General features: G+C 40.7%; 1 non-coding gene across 1 annotated transcript; it reads right to left on the bottom strand.

Moving 5' to 3' along the window:
• Positions 1–644: 644 nt before the first annotated feature.
• Positions 645–751, bottom strand: LOC121213213 (small nucleolar RNA R71). Its single transcript, XR_005908588.1, has one exon. It is a non-coding gene; the product is annotated as a small nucleolar RNA R71 (small nucleolar RNA).
• Between the last annotated feature and the right edge of the window lie 7,525 nt (positions 752–8,276).

Below are 8,276 nucleotides of genomic sequence, written 5' to 3'. Positions count from 1 at the left end.
ATTTTTTTTTCTGAAATTATTTATTTTCAATTTGGTTATTTCTAGCATTACTAACTTATTCTTTTTAATAATGTGATTTTCTTTTCAGGTGTTTATGAGCATAGATCGAATTATCGATTTACTCTTAGTAGACCCTGAGATTGAGTGAACTTTCAGACAAAGAAGACATGAATGAATAGCTCAGAGACAGAAAGAGATGAACCTTGGAAATCAAAATCAAGACCAAGGTAATGAAGTCGATCATGTACAAAATCCCATCCTCATTGCCGAAGATAGGGATCAATGCATCAGACAATATGCTGTGATGCTTTTCAGTGAGTTAAATCCAGGAATTAGAACGCTAGATATTGAGGCAATCCAATTCGAATTGAAACCAGTGATGTTTCAAATGCTACAAACAGCGGGCCAATTTAGTGGTATGCCCGTGGAAGATCCACATCTCCATCTTTGATTATTTATAGAGGTGAATGATTCATTCAAGATAGCCGATGTGACTGAAGATGCACTGAGGTTGAAGTTGTTTCCGTACTCGTTGCGAGATCGAGCACAATCATGGCTCAATTCATTGCCACCAAGTTTCATATCTACATGGCAAGAATTAGCAGAGAGATTTTTGGTTAAGTTTCCCGCTTAGCAGGAACGCTAAGTTGAGGAACGAGATTACAACTTTCCAACAATTGGATGATGAGTCTTTGTATGAGGCTTGTGAATGATTCAAGGAGTTACTTTGTAAGTTTCCTCATCATGTGATTCCATATTATATCCAGTTGGAGACATTCTATAATAGTCTCAATGCACATACAAGATTGATGGTAGATGCTTCTGCAAATGGTGCAATTTTGTAAAAGTCTTATAATGAGGCTTATGAGATCATCGAGAGGATCGCAAGCAACAACTATCAATGGCAAACAAATCAAACAGCTTCAGGAAGATGTATAGCTAGAGTTCATGAAGTTGATGCTCTCACTTCGTTATCAGCTCAGGTATAGTCTATTTCTTCCATGTTAAAGAAGTTTACCGCTAATAGTGCTAATAATTTTGCAACTCAGCCACCGAGTCCGTTTGAAGTAGTTTCTTGTGTGTACTATGAGGAAGGTCATTCTTTCGAGAATTGCCCATTGAATCTCAAGTTAGTTTACTATGTAGGGAACTAACATCAAAATAGGAGTGGACAAGGACCCCAGTCCAACTTCTATAATCCTTCATGGCGTAATCACCCCCACTTTTCTTGGAGCAACGAAGGAAATGGAACGAACCACAACTTTATGCAGCATAGACTCAACCAATCTCAAGGGTTTAATTAGCAAGCTCCAAAACCACCTCAAGCTGAGGTATCAAAAAGTTTGGAGAACTTGTTAAAAGTGTATATAGCAAAGAATGACGCTTTAATCCAAACTCAAGCAGCAACGCTGAAAAATTTCAAAAACCAAATGGGCCAATTAGCTATGAAGCTTCGTAATAGACCACAAGGAACCTTGCCGAGCGATACTGAGAAACCAAGATATTTGGGTAAAGAACATATCAAGGTAGTGGCATTGCGAAGTGGTAAAATTCTGGAACCCCGATTGATTGAGGTCAAAGATAAGCCCGTTGAGAAGAATCAACCAGCTATTGAAATTCCTACACTAAAGGAATCAGAATCCACAAAGACTGACAAGGTAAATCCTAACTTAGTGAATTCAGATACTTTAACATCTTCTTTGGATGCAGATTTACCTACTCAGAAGAGTTTTTTAGTTCAACCAGAAGTTCCATCACCTCAATATCTGCAAAGATTGCAGCAACACAAGCAGAAATAGGAGGTGCAATTCAAGAAGTTTTTGGATGTTCTGAAGCAATTACACATCAATATTCCATTGGTGGAGGCTTAGAACAAATGCTGAATTACGTGAAGTTTATAAAGGATATACTATCTAAGAAGAAATGACTGAATGAATGTAACACCCCAAAATATAGGTGCTTATTTTCTATATGTTATGTAACACAAATGCATCTCTGCTTTAGTGGTTAAGTGTTTTGGGAAGCGCCTGAGAGGTATTGGGTTCAAGCTTGGGCTTTTGCAAAAACTTTGTTTTTAGGAAGTTAACCCTTGCTTTTAGTTAGTAGACTTTTAAATTAATGTGAGCAGAGCATGACAGAAAGGGTCTGCTGGCTAAGGGGTAAGTGGCGTGTCATTACTGCTAAAGATCTTGAGTTCAAGTCCTGTGTTGCACAAAGAGTGTTTAATTTTGCTGCTGTGCCATGTGGGAGGTTGAGTACTAGTAGAACTCTAAGCTAATGGGCTGTTGGAGTGTTTGAGGAGTAGGGGAGTGTGTGGCCGAATTTCAGAAGGAGTTTGAAAGGAATTTGAATTGGTCAGAGGAGAGATTTAAGGAGTGGATCAAGGAGTAGGGGAGTGGTGTTGTTTACTAAAACTGGGGTTCTCTATGTGCCAAAATCGGTCATAGGCACTTAGTGCCGGATTTTTTTAGTTTTTGCTCTCTTTATCGTTAGCTAGTTTCTTTTGCTTCATTTCTCTCTTTTGTTTGTGCTTGTGTGGTAGCTGAATTCTACTTGTTACCATTCGGGTATGTTTCGTGTTAACTTACTTTGGTTTTTCCTACAGTAGGGTACTCTGATTGATCAACTTTCCTCTCTCCATCACTCTCCTCCTCCTAGTGTTCTTTTCCTTAACTGCACCTCCATCTTTCCCTCTCTTCTCCCTTTCTCTCAACTCCTTCCCTATTCGCTGGTGGGTGGTCGAATATTGATTGGTAATTCTCTGTCTATCTCACTCTTTCAGCTTTTCTTCTCTTTACCTGAATGTCAATTCTCATTTTGTTTTCTTTCTTGGTCATGGTGTTCTTTCGGGTTTTTAGTTTAACTCCTAGAGTGAAGGAATTTGCTAGTATTTCAAAAACGATCAAAATCTTCCTCTCGTCTCTCTTTCGAAGGCAATGCTATTCATTGGTATTATTTTGAACTGAGGCATTTTGGCATGGGATTCTTCAGTCTTGGTTGAATGGTTCTTTCCATTTTTGTGGGTATGCATTGTTCAACCCTTGTGTATAAGAAATATGAATAATAGATTCACTTATCAGCAAATAGTCAACAAGGAGTCTGTTATCAACTTTCGTCAGTGATCTAAGCAAGCTAAAACCATGCTTGTTCAAGTTAGGCGATAGTAAGTAATCTTTTGAAGAAGTTCGATTAGGGTTTCTTTTAACTCGTGGGTTAGGTACTTAACCGAAGCTTCTGTTGTAATAGGTTGGAGTGCATGTGGGCTAATTCGCTCGTTTCCGTAAACAGGTGTGTAATCACACTGTTATAACCATAAATCAGCTCGCTCATGTGGTGAACCGAAAGTATAAAATGTTGGCGTTCGATCGTAGAGGCCATCATAAGCGATTTCATAGGTTTAGGCCGTTTTAGGCTACGTTGGGCCGAAATGGGATGTGTGGACCCCACAGGCTCGTGGGCCCCACACAGGTAAACCACACGGATGTGTAGAGATTATTGGAACAGGCTGTGTAGTTTACACGGTCGTGGCCATTTTTTGGGCTTTGTGGGCCACACGGGCATGTAGGCCCACATGGGCCGTATTATGGGCTTTGTGCCCATTTTTCATTAACTGACTGTTAAGGTTGCACGGGTCACCCGAGACGACTGTGGACCTACTATTGGGCCGGTAAGTATACTTAGATCCCATACTGATGAAATGACTGTTATACCCCTATAAGGTAAATGACCGATATGCCCCTATGACTTGTATGACTGTACTCGAGCATGACATTTTTGCATACACGTATGATATTATGACATGACATGTTGCATGGAGGTGGGTTTGATATATATTTTAACGAAGTGTACTGTACTAGCAGCTCTGCTGCATATACTGTTAGTGCTGGAACCAGTGCTATATTTTAAAGTGTAAGGATGGAAGGGTCGATTTTATCCCCACATGGAGTGTAGGGCTAGACGGAGTGGAGTGTAGAGAATGGATACGTAGGATTCCTAATTATATTTTTGTTATTGTTATGTAACGGGCTAAAGCCCACACTGTTACTGACACTATATTGGGCTAAGGGCCTAACTGTTACTAGACTATTACTGATATGGGCTTAGGCCTAGATTGTATTTGCCTTTGGTATGACTAATTTTCTATTTAATAAGGGAATACACACTGAGTTTTTCATAAACTCACCCTTCTGCTCTCTTGTGCTGGTAATCCTTAGGTGGGTCACTGCCGCGAGGGACTCGATGGAGGCCTCACAACTGCTTTTGCTACTATTTTAAACTTTTATTCTTTAAGCTATTTAATTTGGGTAATTGTTATGTAATAAGGCCTTTTTAAATTTTACTTTAATTTGGGATTTACTTATTTTGATTTATATCTGCTAGTAGTAGGACTCAAGTTTTCAAAAAAATGAATATTTTTCAAAACACCACGCTATCACAACCTATTTCAAAAAGCTTCCGCAACAACCATTATTGTTTAAAAAGTGTAATAACAACTCAAAATGATTAACTTATGCTAAACTTACTTGAGTTTTTTCCACAACGACTAAGATACCTAAAAGTTTGTAAAGATCACTACAAGAGTTTTGATATAGTACGAACTTTTCAAACCGAACGATGTTTTTCAAAACACACTTCAATGTGACATCACAGATTCGACCATAGTGTCCAGGCCGGGTCTGGAGTGTTACATTTAGTGGTATCAGAGCCAAGTTGCAACACTCGGCTGCGGATTTGCGTTTTCTTTAAAACTTAAAACTTCAAAAATAAACTATTTCAAATGATTTAAAATTATTTGGAAAGTTTTTACTGAATGTGTGGTACACCGATTCTCCGGTGCCAATCCTCTAAGTTCTCTGAAATTACTACTTGATTAAATTGGAATACTGAGATTACTGTAGGCAAAAGATGTATTGAAACACTTTGTTAGGGTAACCTAAAACTGTAGTAAGACTACGATCTGGATTATTGATACTGTTTCTCATAAAACATCCGTTAATAAACACTGAAACTGTAAAACTAATCATAAAACTGTTAAAATAGATAAATGCATAATACGATAATGAGCACCAGAGGTACCTGTGGAAGGGGTACAAGAGGCCGCGGCGGAGGCCGCGGAGGTGCTCTGGCTGGATCGTTGGCATTGAGCCATATGCTTAACAATGAAGTTATAGAGGCACCAACTTCACTTGTGACTGAGATTGGGTCACAAGATCGTATAGCTGGGGACGACGCACTGTCCCAAGCTATGCTACGAATTTTGGAGAGGGTTGTTAGGCCTAATACTGGTACTGTGGGCCGTGGGTCGATGACGGAATGACTCAGGTCTAATGGGGCTAAGATTTTTAGGGGTATTCTTGGAGTTACCCCTAATATGGCTGAATATTAGATTGAGGCCACAGAGAGGATCATGGATGACCTCAACTGCATCCCAGTGCAGAAATTAAAAGGTGCGGTGTCGTTGCTACGAGATGAAGCCTATTAGTGGTGGCTTACAGTAAAAGAGGGTACTCGATCTGACCAATTGACTTGGGAATTTTTCAAAATTGCACTCCAAGGGAAATATACGGGTGCTAGTTATGTGGATGCCTGGAGGAGAGAGTTTTTTAATTTGACTCAAGGGGGTAACTCAGTAGCTGAATATGAGTCTGAGTTTTTGCGACTTAGCCGCTATGCGCGTGGGATGGTGGCAACTGAGTATGAGCGCTGTGTTCGTTTTGAGGACGACCTCAGAGATAATCTACGAGTCCTAATAGCTTTATAGAGGGAGCAAGATTTTACTGTGTTAGTGGAAAAGGCGAAGATTGTCGAGGATGTAAAGCGGGCTGAGCGCCAGAATCGTGAGAAAGATAATGGTAGGAACAAGAGGGCTTGAGAGCCCTCAAGTTCAGCTGTGGAGCCTAAGAAGAAGGCCAGATTTGATGGGTCAGCCAGAGTTAGGGCCCCTGTTGCTGCTACTAGACTGTAGTCTTATACTGATTGTGGGAGACGCCACCAGGGTGAGTGCTAGAATAGGTTAGGAGCGAGTTTCAGGTGCGGATCTATAGAGCACCGTATCAGAGATTGTCCACGGAGACGCGATCAGATGCAAGCTTCTGGTATGGGTATTATTCAGCCGTCGAGAGGTGTTTAGCAGCCAATGAGAGGCAGTGGTCAGGCTCGGGGTGGAAATGGTATAGGTTGTAGTCGTGGAGCACCGAGCAAAGGTACTGGTCATACTGAGGTGAGGTAGCCGACACTGGTTTATGCTGGACATCGCTGAGAAGATGGAGACACCCCAGATGTTATTACAGGTATGTTCTTTATCTATAATGTACCTTATATTGCATTGATTGATTTTGGGTCTACGCATTCTTATATAGCCTGCACTATGTCTGAGACTTTAGGGATAACGGTTGAAAAAACTATGAGTGAGGTTACTATGTTGAGTCCATTAGGATAGTCGGTGAGAGTGAATAAACTGTTTAAGAATATACCTTTAGAGGTCCAAGGAATGATCATTTTAGAGGATTTAATAGAACTCCCTTTTGGAGAATTCGACTTAATATTGGGCATGGAGTGGCTGGTTAAGCATCAGGTGAATTTGGATTGTGCTGCAAAATGGGTGGTACTGAAAACTGAAAAGGGTGATGAGGTAGTTGTGATTAGGGAGGATTAGAATTATCTGTCAAATGTGATTTCTGTAGTGAGGGCCAAAAAGCTAGTTTGTAAGGGTTGTGAGGCGTATGTAGCCTACATTAATGTTACAGATTCTGAGGTTTCTTTGATTAAAAAAATCAGAACGGTTAGGGATTTTTCAAATTTTTTCCCTATGAGCTACTTGGGTTACCTCTAAACCGTGAAGTTGAGTTTGGGATTGAGCTCCTTCCTGGTACAGCTCTGGTGTCCATCACCCTTTACTGAATGGCACCGAAGGAGCTGTGGAGCTTAAAGCTCAAATTCAAGAGTTGTTGGACCGAGGATTCATCCACCCTAGTGTGACTCCGTGGGGAGCACCGATTTTATTTATGAAAAATAAGGATGGAACCATGTGTATGTACATTGATTACCGGTAACTGAACAAATTGACTACTAAGAATAAGTACCCACTACCAAGGATAGACGATCTATTCGACCAGTTCCGAGGAGCTTCGATCTTCTCTAAGATTGATCTTCAATCGGGGTACCATCAGCCGAGGGTTAAGCAGACTGATGTTTACAAGACAGCTTTTAGAACTCGTTATGGTTATTACGAGTTCCTAGAGATGCCGTTCGGGCTAACGAATGCACCAGTGGCTTTTATGGATCTGATGAACTGAGTGTTCCAGCCCTATTTGGATCGATTCGTAGTGGTGTTTATAGATGACATTTTGGTGTATTCGAGAACTGAAAATGAACATGATGCACATCTCCGAATGGTTCTGCAAATTCTAAGGGAAAAAAATAGTACGCTAAATTCAGCAAGTGTTAATTCTGGCTTCGAGAGGTAACTTTCCTGGGTCATATGGTATCTGTTAAGGGGATTAGGGTTGATCCTCAAAAAATTGAAGCTATTCTGGATTGGAAGCCACCTAAGTCGGTATCTGAGATTCGAAGTTTTCTGGGTTTGACAGGGTATTATAGACATTTTGTGGAAGGGTTTTCATTTATTGTTGCACCTGTGACTAAATTGTTGCATAAAGGAGTACCATTTAACTGGACTGATAAGTAGCAGGAAAGTTTGAGAAGCTTAAGAAAGTTCTGACTGAGGCCCCTGTCTTAATACAGCTAGAGTCTGGGAAGGAATTTATTGTCTACAGTTATGCATCACGTGTTAGTTTAGGATGTGTGTTGATACAAGGGGTAAGGTGGTGGCTTATGCGTCTTGGCAGCTTAAGACGCATCAAGCGAACTATTCGACACATGACTTGGAGTTGGCCGCGTGGTGTGCGCATTGAAAATTTGGAGGCATTACTTGTATGATGAGAAGTGTATCATTTACACGGGTCACAGGAGCCTTAGGTATCTCCTCACTCAGAAAGAGATAAACCTTAGGCAGCATAGATGGAGTGAGCTGCTTAAAGATTATGACTATTCGATTGAATACTATCCAGGTAAGGCTAATGTGGTGGCCGACGCACTGAGTCGTAGGGCTATATCAAATCTGAGGGCAATGTTTGCTCATCTCAGTTTGTTTGATGATGGTAGTCTATTGGCCGAGCTCCAAGTTAAACTGAGGTGGATTGAACAGATTAAGGGTAAATAGATGAAGGATGAGTCTCTGGGTCCTCAATTTCGATAGATTAAGAGTAAGGGAAACT

The sequence above is a fragment of the Gossypium hirsutum genome, chromosome A13 (genome assembly GCF_007990345.1).
Source record: "Gossypium hirsutum isolate 1008001.06 chromosome A13, Gossypium_hirsutum_v2.1, whole genome shotgun sequence".
Classification (NCBI taxonomy): domain Eukaryota; kingdom Viridiplantae; phylum Streptophyta; class Magnoliopsida; order Malvales; family Malvaceae; genus Gossypium; species Gossypium hirsutum.
This window is presented reverse-complemented; position numbering and strand designations above follow the sequence as displayed.